We start from the raw sequence: 18,511 nt of genomic DNA on the forward strand, positions 1-18,511 counted from the left end.
TTGTACTGGAATCATTATTTTCAAGATTCCTTTTTTAAATTATGCACGTATTTCAAATATAAGTATAAATCTTATATGCTATTTATTAACATTGCCTTAATTTTAGCGTCGATAATGAAATTGTATGTATTACTTAATTGTATATAGTCCTTAATGACTGAATGAAGTCAGCTTCGTTGCTTTTCTTACAAATGTTTTTTTTTTCTAGAAAATCTGTGTTTTTGTGTGCTATTATTTTGAATTACGTTGCATTCACAGTTCATACCTGCATGAGCCGATTTTTCCAATGGACCACTGCAGGGTCAAGCCTTCCTTTATGAAGATATATTTACAATAATAGATCCATCATCCATGACGTAGCCCCAATGCAGGTTAGCGACCCTAGGTTGACAACTACTGAAAATTTCTTAGATTAAAGAAAATATTATTTCATAGCTCAAAACATGATACGATGTCGCAAGGCTAACCTCTGTAATGCTAGCCACCCACCATCCGATAATCCCACATGTCTGCAGCGCTAACGGCAGGACATCCGATAAAACTTAGGTGTGATTCCGCTATTTTATACTTGTCGATGTAATATTCGTCTATGACAAACTTTATTTTTATGGGATGCCGAAACTAAAATCATGCAGATCGCGACCAACACACGATCAGTTTTATCGGATGTCCTGCCGTTAGCGCTGCAGGCATGTCAGCTTATTGAATGATGGGCATAAATGTTTATTTATTTATTTGGTCCACCAGTGGCTGTTGCAGCATTTACACAACTACAATCTAAAAAAAAACACAAACACAAGGCTCTGCACAATCAAATGAAGGTAGACACGGCATGCACATTTCCGTAATATTAAAATAAATTAACGATTACATAAAATCAGCGATATGAATGATTTTACACCGTACTCAATGCGGATAAAGTCGATAGCAGTGGCGAGTAGGTAAAGTCCTTAAAAGTAACATTTCAAGTTAGACAGTAAGTCAGTTTTTTATACCAAAACAGCAAAAATTAATGGTTCCCGCGGAATTTATGAAAACCTAAATTTCACACGAACGAAGTCACGGGCGTCTGTTATACGTGAGTCTTATAAAAATACGTGAGTCCACTTCATACATGATGCAGTTCTTTCAAGCATACACAACACACAGACTGACACCCGCTCCGTCGGATCGCTTCACGCCTCGCGCGTTATTTTTAACGCAAACAAATATAACATACGCCGTCACTCATTGTCTTGTAAACTTGAACAGTTGTTCGGAAGCTCGACATCCTGAACTTGGGCGCAGGGGACGTCAACCTTTCTTGTACTATTTATTAATAACGAGTAAAAATTTTTCACGATTTTAATAATTAACTACTAGTTTTTATTGATTAAAAGAGGATTATTCAACAAATGTAATAAATTGTTTTTAAATATCTTTGAGAATATTGCAGCGTTTCCTATGAAAGCTCCCAGGTGGCTTGACTTTTTCGGACTCTTCCCACAATGAATTGATTACGATACACAAAATCTTAACAAATTATATAAAAAGGCCTTCCTCATGAATCGCTATTTACTGGTGATTGCATGCATGTAGTAGTCTTTGAGTTAATTACGAACAAACAGACTTTGTAGAGGACTTTGTAATATGATATGCAATATGCATAGATTGCATAGTTATTTCATACTATAGGGGTTGAGTTAAAAATCGAGTGCTTCTAAAGATTTTATCCCTATAGGTACTATTGGCGTAACTTAGGTTTTGTAAGAAAAAAGACCTTCTTAATAAGTACATCATAAATAATTATAAAATTTCGCTGCATGTTGGTGACCACTGGCTCCTACCTCCTACTATTAGCGGCCAACGGAAGCCACACGCGAGCTCCGAATTTATTCGTGTTAATATTAGGCTTAGTGCATAACAAACTTTTTTTTTAAATAATGAAAAAAGAACGGTACCTTAAAAACTTTTTTCTCTGATTGTGCAAGTGCTGTAGGCTTCTTAATGGGACCCCAGCAGCCTTACCGGGGGTTTTGGTCGAGCGCAGAAGCATCGCCTGATGGGGCTTGAAGGCAGAAGCAGAATAGATGGTTGGAACGACTCTCTCAGGGCGTCTCTCAGACTTAGACAGTAAGCTTAGAGGGCTCGTGTCCAAATGTCAGCGAGCTGCAGAAATTAGTAGCTAGTAGAGATTTTTGTGACAGAGCTCGTCCGTGGTTACGAAACTGTCATGCTCATTTCTGCTGCCAAGCAGTATTGGTTTATTCCGATGTGAAATGATTGGTTACTGGTGTAGCTATCTACTGAACCCTACGCCTCAGCTCGTTGGAAACAGTGCGGCTTTGTAGATGTTCTTTGATTGCTCTATGAAGTTACTCTGAATGAAGGGCTTGGTTTTCCACTAACCCCTTTTGGTTGGTTGGGTCATCTGTTTGGTCTGTTAAAATTAGGTACCTACCAATGGCGTAGCTTGCCTTGGAGGATCATGGCCCTATAGACGAGCAAATCCCGAAAATCTCTTTAGAAGTTTTTTTTGTTTTTTTCTCTGGGTTTCTACACGAAATCGTACCAGAATGCCGGTAGGGTGGTAATTAGCCACGGTCGAAGCTTCCCACCAGCTAAAAGGTTCTACTGAGAAGAGCCGGTAAGAAACTCATCAGTTGCTCTATTGAAATTAATTAATGATAACACCCCTCTTTTGTTTTGGGGGTTAAAAAATAGTGTTCCTCCACTCTGTAGCCACCCCCTATTCGTCGCACGCGCCTCTTACCGTCGTAATTACCATTCATACGCAGGATATCCTCGGCCATCTGGTCCGACTGTTTATTTATAAACGTGTAAACTTCTCGCGGGTATTTATAAACGGAGAGATAACGCGCTTCCTTACGAATGTATCTCCTGGCATTGCTACTGTATGGCGTGACTTAAGTCATCATTTTAATTTTCTAACACTCGTATTCAAAGATCAATAAAATCAAATAAAATAAATCAATTGTCTCCAGCTTTCTCTTTGTTCATCATCATCATTATCAACCCATATTCCATCAATAGTCCACCACGCTGGCCCAATGCGGATTGGTCACACACACACAGAGAATTAAGAAAATACTCAGGTATGCAGGTTTCCTCACGATGTTTTTCCTCCACCGTATGAAACACGTGATATTTAATTTCTTAAAATGTACACAACTGAAAAGTTGGAGAAACCTTTATTCACGATCGGTTAATTCAGAAATTCTGCGTCCGATTCAGGTTTTCTTTTTGTTCCTGATTTCAATGGTTAGAGGCCTCAGCCGTGGCTAGTTACCACCCTACCGGCAAAGATGTACCACCAAGCGATTTCGCATTCCGGTACGATGTCATAGCGGACTTAATTTTTAGTTAACAACTAGTCTACTTTGTAAAATTATGTAAAAATTAACATGATCTTTTACGTATTTATTGTTAAAGTAATCCTATTGTCTTTTTCATAAAAAAGTGATTTTAATAAAATGATCAAGATTTTTTTAGGTCAGTGCTACGTATAGACACAACTGTGTCTAATGTTTTTTTTATTCTTTACAAGTTATCCCTTAATTACAATCTCAGCTGATGAGAAGTGATGATGCAATCTAAGATGGAAGCGAGCTAACTTGTTAGGAGGAGGATGAAAATCCACACCCCTTCCGGTTTCTACACGACACCTACTAAATCGCGTTTTTGTCGGTAAGCTGGTAACTAGCCACGGCCGAAGCCTCCCACCAGCTAAAAAGTATTAACATTCCAGTAAACAAATCTAATAGTACAAACATCTTGTTAAACCCTTGTCTCCACTTAATTAATAAATCTATTGACAAACACCGTCAATAATTAACACAGCTCATTTAAAATTAACGCTGATCTACGCATCTTTTTCCCATCGGCTTAATTTCTTTCACTTCCAGTTAAATAGAGATAAAATGCGAGCAATTTGAACTAATTAAACGCGGCATCCGGCTCATGGCTGTCAAATTGTCGTATTTTAATTTTTTGTACACCGCCGCGCCGGTGCACTGTAAACAGATATGTTACAGCTTAGTGGGAACTTGCTTGATGATTCTACGACATCTTTATATGGATACGACGTAAGCTTAACTTATAATAAACTAACGCCGCATCGAATTCAGGTTTCTCATATAACTTTGTACTGAATCAGCTGTCTAATGTCATTGATATAAAACTATCGTACGAGTAAATTACGAAACAAGGTGAATATCATCATCAGCACGAGTCTTCTCTCAGAACGAGAGGGGTCTGGCTAATAGTCCACCACGCTGGCCTAATGCGGATTGGCAGACTTCATATAGAGAATTAAGAAAATTCTCAGGTATGCAGGTTTCCTCACGATGTTTTTCCTTCACCGTTTGATACACGTGATATTTAATTTATTATAATGCACATAATTGAAAAGTTGGAGGTGCATTTTAAGAAAATAGAGGTAAGTATACAAAATAAAAAAAAATACTTACTTGATTTTTAAAAATATTTGGATAATTCAAAATATTTGAAAAAGAACCTTTCACCAATAGAAAGCTTGTGGCTTTACTATCAAGGAGAAACATAGGTTAGGTAGGTATATTAATTTATCCCCGTATTCCCGTGGCAATACCATGATGTTCTACTAGTATTTTATAGATAAACTGGATCGTACCGAACGTTTCGGATTCCTTAAAATCTGAATATCCGAAAATTACTGTCTAAAAGGAATGCGTATGAAAATTTGCATGATTCTTCTGTGGTTTGGACAGTGCATTTATTGTCTGCCTGTCAGTTATCAATTTTCATATAAATGTATTGAAGAATTTGAAATGGCGCACGCTACCCTAATTTAGGACAGGGTATGTCTGCTTTAACTACTCGTATCTAAAAGTGCACACCTAAACAAACTTGTTCAAATATGTTAGCCTAATGGGGATGATGACTAGGTTTGAATATATTGATTTTTATGATACATTCGGGTAAATAAGGTCAATGTTAACTAATTTATACATAAAAAGCAAAGATTGTCTGGATATTTGCAAAATAAATGAGATTAACAAATTTCAAAAACTATTAAAAATATTTTATCGAAATTAGATGAAAATTCATACAGTTTTAGCTTCCTTACATTAAATGTGACATTTTTTAATATATGAACTATGAGCATAAACGCACAAATAACAAAGATATTAGTAATTTTGTTTGAACGCGCATACAAATCTAACGATCATTACATTGCCTATGACGTCATTATTTCGAGCCATTTTGTATGGGGCGTTTTTCAGGGATCCGCGACAGCGCCGCAAATCTGACTCTTTAAATCCCTGTAGCTCCGAAAGTAATGATCGCAGATACCCTGTTCCTTTTACAAAATTGCTTTGCTATTAGTATACTCTTAATTTATATACAATCTAAAAAACTGTCATCATCCCTATTGCAGATTGGGGTATGTCCTCTTTTCGAGTTGCACCTAAACAAACTTCTTCAAAAGATGCGAAATAAAATCCTCATTAATATCAACACTGGCAACACTTCGTACCGGAAACGCAAGTCGTTACATCACACGATGACATGTGGACTGCGGCGCATGTGTCGCCCTTTGCAGGAATTTGCCGAGAAATTGATGAGATCATTAGTCAAATGAGGCGTTTGTTTTTGTGCGTTTGGACCTCACAGGGCTTGTGATTTGGAGTGCGGTTGTCCTTGATTGTGCGTTTGCCACACGCAAATATTATTGTGGTGTCCTTTTTTGCGATCATTTCTGCAGACCGCTTCCGTGGCGTCACCTGGCTATGGTTTAAATTCGAAAAACAATTGGTTTTTAGAATTTGAACCAAATTGAGCGCGGCGTACAACAAACATAATTGGTATACGCTGCGTTATAATTAAATCATAGTTAAATGAGATTTAGTCAGCCATATTATTCGGAAAATATGCACGTGCTAACTCACAAAGTACCGTCGGGCAGCGATGCGAAATGCTTTGGTGTCTCTGAGTGTTCACAACCTAAATATAAGATAATCTAGATCTACAGAAAAATCAAAGTCACGGATGTCACGAAGCTGAAGTGGCAATGGGTGGGGCTAGTACGAAGAGCCGATGGTTGCATATTTCAAGGTACGGGAATGGCGACCCCGCATCGGAAAGCACAGTGTTGGTCGACCCCCGACTAGGTACTCGTATGCGTCATCAAGCGCTGTAGCTGGATTTTTTTACAAGAGGACTTCGTTCTGAAGTGGACTTTAGCCGTATTTCTTTCCAGTATTAATTATTATTGTAATCTCATTTGCCTCATCAGTCGATAGACGTCCACTGATGGACATAGGCCTCTTGCATCTACGCTCCAACTTCAACAGGAGAAAGCTTTTCATTGGTCATTAAATTAATGTAATCATCATCACTTTAACCCATATTCGGCTCACTGCTGAGCTCAAGTCTCCTCTCAGAATGAGAGAGGTTTGGCCAATAGTCCACCTCTCTGGCCCTATGCGGATTGGCAGACTTCACACACGCAGATAATTAAGAAAATTTTCTGATATGCAATTTCTTCACGATGTTTTTCCTTGACCGTTTGAGACACGTGATATTTAATTTCTTAAAATGCACACAACTGAAAAGTTGGAGGTGCATGCCCCGGACCGAATTCGAACCTACACCCTCCGGAATCGAAGGCAGAGGTCATATCCACTGGGCTATCACGGCTAATGTGATCACGTAGAACTATTTACAAGAAATGCTCGTTTTAAAATATATTAGACAGATATTTTTTGTTTTTAAATTTAAATATCACCTGGTTATAAATGCCCAGGTTCAACAATATAATTTATTAATATATACATAGGCAATTTGTGTTTTAAAAAAGCTCCTCAATCGGCGCGGGAATCACACCTTTGATGAAAAAAATTTGAGAATCGACCTTCACACACTGCACTGCTCCAAACAGATTATCGTTTGCAGAGCTAACGATGTTTAGACACGGCGTGGATGTAAGTCTGCACAATATTTTAATATAACAAATATTTATTATTCTAATATTTGAGAATTGATAAAATATCTTATCCATAGTTGTCTAATAGTGTTAAAAAAATCTAATTATAGATCTTACGAAATACTAGCGACAACTACAAAGAATTCAGTTTTTCACAAATCCCGCGGGAACCATGGAATTTCACAAAGTATAAATGCCTATGTGTTAATCCAGAGTAAAATCTATTTCCATTCTAAATTTCAGCAAAATCGTTTTAATAGTAGCGGCGTTTAAAGAGTAACAAACATCCAAACAAACATCTAAACATACATCCAAACAAATATCCATATAAACTTTCGCATTTATAATATTAGTAAGATGTATAAAAAACGTAATTTAATAGAGATATACACAAATTTCATCAAATGACGGTGCAACCGGAAATCTCTGGGACGAAAGAGATGGGACTGTGACTACTCCGCCGCCGCCGATAATTTTGTCTATTTCTCTTCACCTGCTCGTTTGTCAGCACCACTGGCCTATACTATAGGTACACCATTGAAATTAAGCAAATCAGCAATTTAATTAAATTAAAAAAAAATAGGAAAGTATATAACGAACTAAATAATAAGTTACCCAAGTTTTCGAGGTATTACAAGATGGCGCCCGTCCAGCCCTTTAATCTTCTGCCTCGACATCACGTTAGGATCATCATCACGTTAGAATCATCATCGTGATAGGATCATCATCATTAGTTCTATAATAAATTCTAAACCAATCACAAATTCTAATTTAGATTCCAAACCCTTTTCCTTGCATTTCGTGTGTTGCCAGTTCTATCATTCCATGCTCTGCATTACACAATGCAGTGCAGGTGCACGCACAAAAAACGAAAGGATTCACTGACGCAGGTGCGGGATGTAGGTTACAGTGACTTATGTCAGAAAAACTACGTGCTTCGGCTATCGGCGACCCCGGTAAAGTCGCCGGGGGACTTCTTGCTGTAAATCTGGCTTTTTGGTAATTCGATTTCTTTGGGCCATAAATACATTACACGAATGCTCGAATCTTTCATAATATTTGAGGCCAGGGTTTTTCTGATTGTATATTTGGTGTAGGAACACTGACTAACAAAAATTGCATCGGCTAACGGCTTGAGCGATCCCAGTGTAATTTGATTCCTTTTGGGCAACGACATCTTTGTCTTTTGGACCATAAATATAAATTCTTGGACGTTTCATAGTTTATGAAGTTATAGTGAATTATGTCAGCAAAAATATTTGCACCGGCTATCAGCCTGGATGACCCCGCTGTAGTCGCCTGTGATTTTATGTTGAATGGCGACCCCGCAACGAAAAGCTCAGTGATAGACGACCCCCAACAAAGTGGACCGACGACCTCAAATGGGTTGTGGCTCGAGACCGTGGTGTTTCTAGATTCAATGAAGACGTCTATGTCCAGCAATGTAGGTACTCCAATGATAATGATGAAGATGAATATAAAAACGTAATTCATCTATAACTACTAATAATATAAAGCTGAAGAGGTTGTTTGCTTGAACGCGCTTATCTCAGGAACTACTGGTCCGATTTTAAAAATTGTTTCAGTGACAGAAAGCTAGGTTATATTATCATCGTATTCCTACGGGAACAGGATTCACGCGGGTAAAACCGCGCGGCGTCAGCTAGTAATAGTATAAACGTAAACTTATGTAGGTAACAATGATATTTTTAATTATCATTGGTAGGTAGTATTATAACTGTGTCGGAACAATAAGCTACCTGTCACTGTCAGTCATTGACGCGGGTGCCGGCGCCGCACCGTTAGGGACGTCACTTGTAGTTTTTGCGTCTATTATCTGCACCGACTGTTTTGGAGATGGTATCTGTTTAATGTAACCCTGATAGTATCGGAGTTTTTAGGTGCTGATGAATATAGGGATTGAATTGCTTGAAATTCGACGGCCTCCGTGGCGCAGTGGTATGCGTGTTGAATTTACAAGACGGAGGTTGTAGGTCTGATCCCCAGCTGGAGCGATTGAGGTTTTCTTAATTGGTCCAGGACTGCCTGGTTGGAGGCTTCGGCCGTGGCTAGTTGCCCTACTGGCAAAGGCGTACCGCCAAGCGATTTAATAAATAATTCTTAATGCATTATTAATTTGGTTGCTTAATAAACTGCTTCGTTGAGACGTTGGTGCAGGTGCAGTGGTTAGTGTCGTTGGCTTTAAATCACGAGGTCCTGGGTCGAGTCCCTGGTTCAGCTGACAAGACATGAAATATTAAAGTTGTCTTTCTTCTAAGTTTTGAGCTTTCTTTCAGCGAGGAGTTGATGTTGGTGGTAAATACACAAACCCGTGGCTCGCAGGCCACACTAAGTCGGTTTAGACCATTTTCATTTTAACATCTAATGTAATGTTTATTTTAATTTTAAAGGGACCGTTTACAAACATTATCACTTATAAACCCACTCTTGCATGGACCTCCAAGCACACTGTGCTTTCCGGTGCGGGGTCGCCATTCCAGCACCTTGGGACTCCAACGTTCATCGGCTCTTCGAACTATGTGGCCTGCCCATTGCCACTTCAGCTTAGCGACTCGCTGTGCTATGTCAGTGACTTTGGTTCGTCTGCGGATCTCCTCATTTCTGATTCGATCACGCAGAGAAAATCCAAGCGTAGCTCGCTCCATCGCCCACTGAGTGACTTTAAGCCTTCTAATAATTACATGTAAAAATTATAGAGAATTAATAATGGCGGACGCACCAAAGAAAAGTCATGGTTTCCCGTCCGTTGGACTACCATCCATACCTAGCATCGCCGTCAAGACATTATGGTAGACTTTACCTACCGACCTATAAAACGATATTAAGATTCAAAACACCAGACGATGTCAAGACATCAAAATCGAGCTCTGAGGTATATTTAAATTTGTATTTAACAAGATGTCATGCACGTGTTAATTTATCGAAAAATTGATATGCACAATTAATCGACATCGATTTTTAAGAGTTCGTTAATTGCCAACATCGCGTTCCATTACAAGCCCGCGCCTCAAATACATCGAGGCGTTTTCGAGTCTCGGCTGCACATCTGGGAGTAATGAAATACACTGCATGTATACAAGGACATAAGTATTTTTACATACAAGCTGTTAAACACTGTATTGTAACGGAATAGAGTTGAGTTTTGCTTGCAATGATTTAAACACTCTTGGCTCAGAACACCTGTTTCAACCACAGCATTTATTTTCTTCCACACCAAGCAATTTTCAAATGTATTCGAATAGTGTTAAGGTTTAAATTACAATGTTTGGTAACTCGCTGCATTCTTGTTAGGGATGTTCGCATAAATTATCGATGTTTCGCTCTGTGGTAGGAGTGTGGTATGTGTCCGTCTCTTTCTAAACACTTGTTTTTGTTTCGTCGCGGTTCGTAGAATGTTTGGTGAGACCGCGACCGAGGTTTCCCGATGCAAAACACTGACATATCCGTTCTCACATAAGTATGTAGCTATGTTGTGTTCACAAAAAAGGAGATAATTATGTAAGACTACTTTTTGAACACATTTAAAAACTAGACTAGACTTTAATAATTCTTGTCTAGTTATTAAAATGATTTACATTAAATCAGTAATGCATTCTTTCTTGTGCCTAGATAATTGTTAATATTCCCATTACTTTCTGAACGTCCAATTAATTTCTTAACTAAGTTAACTTAACTAACTTTGACAATCGCAATGTTGGTTTATTTTTGAAAACTTTTTAGCAATAAAAGAGCAAGGATGGTGATGGGATGGACATTGACCCACAATTGCAATCAAATCTAATTTAAATAATGAGTAGGTATTATACCTTTTAAATAAGATTGTAGTCTGTAAAAATCGTACTGAATTCGTACTGAAAGCCATATTTGAACCTTTAAACATTAATATATTAATAGTACCTAGATATATAAATAAATAATTTTCATTATTATACAGTTACTGAAACTGACAAACAAAAAATCTTTTAAAAGGTATCGCATTGATAATGATTTGTTGCATTAAAAACAAATGCGCACTAATCAAGAATACAACAAAACACTCCATTAATATTAAACAATAGCCATATATGTGTGCTTCAATTGCTTAGAAACTCTGTATTAGTTCATTTGTTGAGTCAAGTACTAGTTGATCGACGCCAGGTCACGAGGCTAGTTCATAATACAAGAGGTGTCGGCGGCTAGCCGGCGCCACGGCGGCAAGCGAGGCGCCTACAATCCTGCCAGCAACATTTTACCCCCATTCAACGTAATACAAACCTTATATCCTAGCATTTAAGTTCAAAATCCAACAAAACTACACACATCAGCTGTATGTCGACACACAACGGAACTTTCATCGTATCGTCACAACACTAAAGTCACAATTCCTTTGTGTGGATATAATGTATTGAATTGGTTTCTTGATTTTGAATTCCGAACGCCAAGAAAAAGAAAGCTACTTTTTTAGGAAGCATGAGCTTTTCGTATTGAATTTTGTTTTGTTATTAATGTTACCTAACTTGATCTTAAAGTTTCAACGTTAGGTAAGTTTACTTTAATCCTTTATCCCTATCAAATCAAATCAAAATTTATTTATTTCAAATAGTTTACAAGCTTTTTCGATACGTCAGGTAATAATATTATACTTAAGATAATGGTGATAATAATTATTCGAAAACTTAAAATTAAAGTTACGAGGGATCCTCGGAGGGCACAATAGGATACTAATATATATATTTATATTATATCCTATTGTGATGTTAAAGATAAAATTATTGTATAATTATATCATAATTGAAATATTCTAATATTATACACCAAAAAATACATTTTCACTAATCTCTTCCTCAATAACGTTGTCATATTAGCAGTTCCATAATTTCAGACTCTCTCACGTATTTGTTTTTAATTTTTGTCAAAAAAGTTCTGTACAAGTCTTGGCCACAACTAGGCATTGATGGACAAAATAAATGTATGTGCGCCTCGGCTTCGCCTCTGCCCACATTCACGCGTTCGTCCATCAATGCCTCTCTTGCCGGCCGCTGCAGTAATGTACTATTAACTGATATGGCAGATATTCATCTAAATAAAATGAGGCTTATCTGGCCATTGCAGGCTCTGAATAACAAAGCAAATGATCAAAACGACACAGCCGCTAATAATAGGCACGGTTACAGAGTTTATATTTGGCCCCGCTGCAATGCCAGGTGGCTGCTCTTTCGCGTCGGTACATTACCGATAAATCTTATCAAACGATATGGGATCTTAGTTTGGCGTCGAGTCAATTAAATACGAAATCGTTTCATTATCATATCGTTGGGCTGGGCAATGCCGTTTGTTCACCTTCGTGTCTACACGAAGTGTCGCGTTATCTTGGAGTTCTTGATTATACGTGCACTTTATATTGGAAATAAGTATTGACCTTTGTTAGCGCACAAATACCATCATTAATAACCCATATTCATCTCACTAAGCATGAGTCTCCTATCAGAATGCTGGCCCTATGCGTATTGGCAGACTTCACACACAGAGAATTAAGAAACTTCTTAGATAAGTTTTCTTCATCATTATCAACCCTTATTCTGCTCACTGCAGAGGTCGAGTCTCCTCTCAGAATGTGAGGGGTTAGGCCAATAGTCCACCACGCTGGCCTAATGCGGATTGGCAGACTTCACACACATAGAGAATTAAGAAAATTCTCTAGTATGCAGGTTTCCTCACGATGTTTTTCCTTCACCGTTTGAGCGTGTCTCAATAATAATATAATGTGTGATAATTAATTTCTTAAAATGCACACAACTTAAAAGTTGGAGGTGCATGCCCCCGACCGGTTTCGAACCCACACCCTTCAGAATCGGAGGCAGAGGTCATATCCACTGGGTTATCAGGGCACGGCACGGCAATATATCTATTACTTAAATAATATTTTAAGCAATTAGTGGTTTATGTGAAAGTATATCTGTGGTATCCTCTTACAGTTGATATCCGCTATTTTGTATAAATTAGTAACTGGTATCAACAAAGAATAATTTTACTAAAGTACTGCGTGAAAATCCGAAAGATTCAAAAATCAAGCGCAGCGCTTCCGAGGAAAGAAACCTTTTACATACCTACTTACGTTTCTCTCCGAAACCAGAGCAGCTTCCGAACTTCATGAGGCCTTTGGTAAGGTCCTAAAGACCCTAGACAAATATGATATCTTTACGAGCTAAGAACCTATCTTCCATGATAATAGCATCAATTTCCAAGCGCACCGAAAAATACAGCACCCAATAGACCTTTTATGCATCTCGGTGTACCATTCAAATAATAAGTGACTACACCGTTTTAGATCTTATTTTTATTTTTTGTAACAATCTAACGTTGTTTTTACAAGAAATGAAATACTTATCGTCATTTTACGTAAAGTTATTAATTAGCAAGTAGTAACTTTATCTAATTAAAAACCGCTATACGTACGTAATTTTGTTGAAATAAGCATGTTAAATGATCGTGAAAACAATATATCACTACCACTTGATATAAAATGGCGTAGTCAAGGTTATTTTGATGAAGAAACTATGTTAGATGATGATACTGATGAAAAGAAAATACTATGTTAAACCATGTAGTGACTTATTATTTCAATGGTACACCGAAATACATAATAACCCCGCAGGATGTGTTTATCAATATTTAACTTCTACTATAAGCGAAAGTCTAGCTACAATATTTTTATTCGAGTTGCTATTATAGGTCTTACGAAATTGGGAGACCATGACTTAATATCATTAAGAGTACGACAAGAATGAAAAATAAATGTCAAACAAGTGTAGTGTTAGAAGGTGTTGCCAAGTTTAAATAAGTTACATGCATTTCCCCTAAAATATTCGTGATAGAACAGCCAAAAAACTTGTTAACCATGTAGCGGCAATGTTCACGCCGTACGGTCATAGCTAGGTGTCAAAAGCCTTACCTGACCGTTTCACGCCTACACACGACATTTATATTGGTCCGAAATATACGTGTCTGTTTGTTCAGGAGTTATCCCTTCACGGGTTCACACCCCCATACAGGCTACTCAAATTATTGTTTAAATAAGGTGAAATATTCCCGGAGATTGACACGTACGATTAGTGTAAGGGTCTTATACTTTTTTTTTATTCTTTACAAGTTAACTTTTGACTACAATCTCACCTGATGGTGATGATGCAATCTAAGATGGAAGCGGGCTAACTTGTTAGGATGAGGATGAAAATCCACACCCCTTTCGGTTTCTACACGACATCGTACCGGGATTTTTAGTATAAGACTCTCTGGGGCAGAGTAGAGATTTAGAGAAGTGCACACTTATATCTGCAGCATCATCCATCTATAGATCCACGATAAAAGGGTAAAGAATCTTTGATACGATCCTTACCAGTTGGACTATTGTCACAAAAATGCATTGCCTACCTTTGCATTGCAGAACCGGAATTGGAGAAGGGATTTCACATTTAGTGCACACTGTACGTATAGTGCATACCCTAGTTAAATACCTTGTGCACTCGTAACAGTCATTACAGTTTTTACGTCAAATTGAAGGGAAACGGGAACAGTGGTCATAATAAAAATAGTTATGGGAAATATAATCAAAGAATGAAAGAAGTCATTTCATGGCGATACACATGGTGATTTAATGGTGCTAATTTGGTTGTTATGTAATGTTATCTAATCAAACTAAGAATAGTGTTATCCTTATCTATATAGGTACAAGGCCGATTTTATTTAGTCAATTTTGGTGTATTTAGATGAATTTATCGTGCTAATGTCAAGTCTAAAAATGTAATTGTTGAGGGCCTACCTTAGGACATCTTTTATCATAATTAACTGCGTGGGTTTTTCTTTTTCATTTTTTCTTAAAAACCTACCTTATTTGGTAAACTTCACGTGTTATAAGTTGTTTATCTACAGCTACACTAATATAATAAAGAGGTAATGTTTGTGGTATTGTCTCTGAACCGATTTTGAAAATTCATATATTTATGAGTGTTTATATTTTATCCACATATTCCCACAGAAACGGTAACTACGCGAGTAAATCCGCGGGGCATTGGCCAATCTATAGGTACTAATGTATACTAATAATATAAAGAGGTAAAGTTTGTAAGTTTGAAACATTCTTTAAATGGGGTAATCTTCGGAACTACTGGTCCGATTTTAAAAAATCTATCACCAGTAGAATGCTACATTATTATATTTTAATATCAGATAAGATATATATTAGCCGAGTTAACACAGTTTTTGTCATACAGGTCGGACCGAAAATCCTCTTAGGCAGACTTATTCGCATGCGCTGCCTTAACCATTATATAAAATTGAAATTAACGTAGATAGGGTAAGGGTAGGGTAGGGGTAGAAAGTTTGTACGGAAAGTCCTTAATTTTTCTAGGTACATTTGTAAATGTAAAATGATAAGTGGAATATTTATTAGGTAAAAGTTATAAAACTTGCAAAATAGAATGTGAAATAGGGGTTGGAAGTTGACATCGATTTTTACGCGGACGAAATTGCGGGCGTCCGCTAGTTATATTATAAAGGCACTCTGCACTTATATTTCGGATGCGACAATCAGCGTAAATCAGGAAGAAAGGCGTATTTATTCGCCACGCTCATGCCTCGATGTTGTTACCCTGTTTGAGCCCATAAAAATTCATGACAAAACCTGTATAAGCGGCTGCGGGCGCAACTTGCTCTTTTTTTGCTCGCCGTTCCTCGAAACTGAGGAAATGTCCGCGCAAAAAGTCGACGGAACAGGATTTCGTATCAACGTTGCCAAATCTGGACGCGTTAAGAGTTGTTAAAGGGGATGCCGCCACAGGCTTAGTATCGCGGGGAATCATTGCGAAACACAACAAAAACATTATTCTTCCTTCAAAATTTACCGTGATACCGAATTTCATGTTTGGAACTTCGTTTTGTTCAGTTTACTTGATGTTTATTTCCTTACTTACCTTTATCGTTGTCATTTGTCTATTTCTCTTCACGAGATTCGTCGTTTAGTCACATGTTAGGAGCTCTGAGCTTGCCCAGAGTGACCAACGAGATGATTTCGTGAGAAATAGACAAATTTCAACCAATGTCTGTGCTCAATCTCTTTCATTGCGTTGGGATGACAGAAATGGGTCGTACTATCGTATTTGTCTATTTCTCTTCACGAGATTCGTCGTTTGGTACATGTTAGGAGCTCTGAGCTTGCCCAGAGCGACCAACGAGATAATTTCGTAATAGACAAACAACCAATGTCTGTGTTCAATCTCGTTCATTGCGTTGGGACGAAAGAAATGGGGCAGAGAGTGAAACCAATCCGCCGCCATTGGATATTTTGTCTATTTCTCTTCACTTCGTCGCATGTTAGCACCACTGGTCTCTCTTTCTCGCTAACAACAAGAGGAACAACACGAGCTCCGTGAGAAATTAGCGCGGGCGCCATAATGAAATGGTTATTAAATTCTAATTCGATCCAAATGCGGGAGCGTCGGCACTCGCCGCGAATAAGTGATCGTAAAGTACAGCGATGAGTACGTGAGTCACGCCTGCACATGTGCAGTGCACTGTGCACACAGCACATGGAAATAGCTGCAACTTGAACAAATGTTCGCATCCACACATCGATCTACTAAAGCCTAGATAGGTATCATCAACAGGCAATATGCCTCCAGGACGTAAGGACTTTCCAAACAACACAAGCACAGAGAATAGGTCACCCAGGTGGCCTATTCTCTAACTTTGAGTACCTGTAGTGGATTACGAAAATTACCAACTCTAGTTATTGTTAGTGACATATTCAATAATATTATTAAATTGCTAACTGATCAAAATTACTATACCAGCGTGTTTGGCATCGTGACTTTCGTTAGCAATGGGTTTTACGGAATATGAACAATGTGGTTGTTATTGATTTGATGTTAATTGTAATTTAGGTGGCTAGTAGACTAAAATTAGTGTGTAGGCTAGCAGGCTGCCGGACGCCTCATGGAGTGTTGCTGTACATTACATACATTTAGTAAATATAGACGTAGTAGTGCCGAGTTATGAATGAACGCCTCTTTAATGGACTTCAGTTTAGACGTCGATGTGTCTTCATTCGGGCTAAGGGGGTGGTTATAATCCACGTAATAAATAGGGGATATTTCACACGAGTGTCGCGCGGATAGTGTATCTTGGAGAGTGCATATCGATTATCCTCCTCGATCCTCGCACGTCGCGCTATCGATAAACGATTTGCACTAACAGATACTGGATCACTTCTATTGTAGTTAGATTTTCACACCAGTCAAGTACAGATTGTTTATTGGAAAATGTTTAGAGATAGTGCAGTATCTTGGGCAATGTATATCGAGTATGGAGATCCTCGCACGACGCGCCGCCCGCCGGAGCATGCGACCGGCCGGCGCCCAGTGTTGCCGCGCTATCGATAAACTATCAGCACTAACTGCCACTGAATCACTTTTCTATTGTAGTTTGATCATTGTGCTATCGATAAGCGCTCAACACTAACCGCTACTAGATTGTTTATTTACAACGAGCAATTAATTGATATGCTGTTGTCGAAAATATACTAAACTTACATCTCTACTATCTAAAAACTCACTACACGTACTTTTTATTACGTTACCAATATCCTTATCGTCTCCTGAAGATGCTCCGGTTTCGGAATAAAACTTAATGTTTAATTCTTCATCATAATCAGTTATTTTCTGAACCTGACCAACCTTCCTATAATTTAAACTTTAAAGCTTTAGTGCAAGTTGAAGGGGACGATCAAAACTTTCCTTGTTAAACCTTAATTTTTTCATCAACAGTGGTTGACAAACACGTAAAGATTAAAGCTTGGATCCTTTCCAATGTCCTTTCCTCCTTCCTTTCCTTTCGAGAAATACCTAAAGCTTGATTCTTTAACTTTATAACAAACTATCAGCAGATCTCCATTTCTCTTAATCACCAACTGCGTGAAAAACCAACGAATTGAAGGTCCATTCGCTCCGAAACGTGTGATGTTGACTTTACAAGTTTTACATTAAGTACGTTTAGGTTGCCTGGAAGAGATCACTATAAGTGATAAGGTCGCCTTTTGCCTGTAACATTATTGTGTTCTTTTCCTTTTTTGTGCAATAAAATTATTATAAATAGGTATGTAAATAATTAGTCGTACTCAGTTGCAAAGTTGTGCTTTACGTTTACGCCTTTAGAAGTTCCGCAAACTTTTGATTTTTCTATAAGCTCTACATTTTCATCATAATCATGCCTCATTCCTATAGGGGTTGTTAGAGACGACCTTTTTCTAATTCTACTTACTACGATCCTTCATATCTCTTGCTTCTTCCATTCCCATCAATCCTTTCTTACTAGTTTCTAACAGTAGTTCTATAAATAAACTGTAGAAAACAGTATAAAATAAATGTACAGCCAATACGATAAATTCCAAACACGTGATATGTGCATCTCTAAGGGCGAGACTAGGCTGGCGCCGCGCTTTTTTAGTTTTTACCCCGCCTCGGGTCCACCGCCAACAAACTGCCGCCATTG

Source organism: Bicyclus anynana, chromosome 19 (genome assembly GCF_947172395.1).
Source record: "Bicyclus anynana chromosome 19, ilBicAnyn1.1, whole genome shotgun sequence".
Classification (NCBI taxonomy): Eukaryota; Metazoa; Arthropoda; class Insecta; order Lepidoptera; family Nymphalidae; genus Bicyclus; species Bicyclus anynana.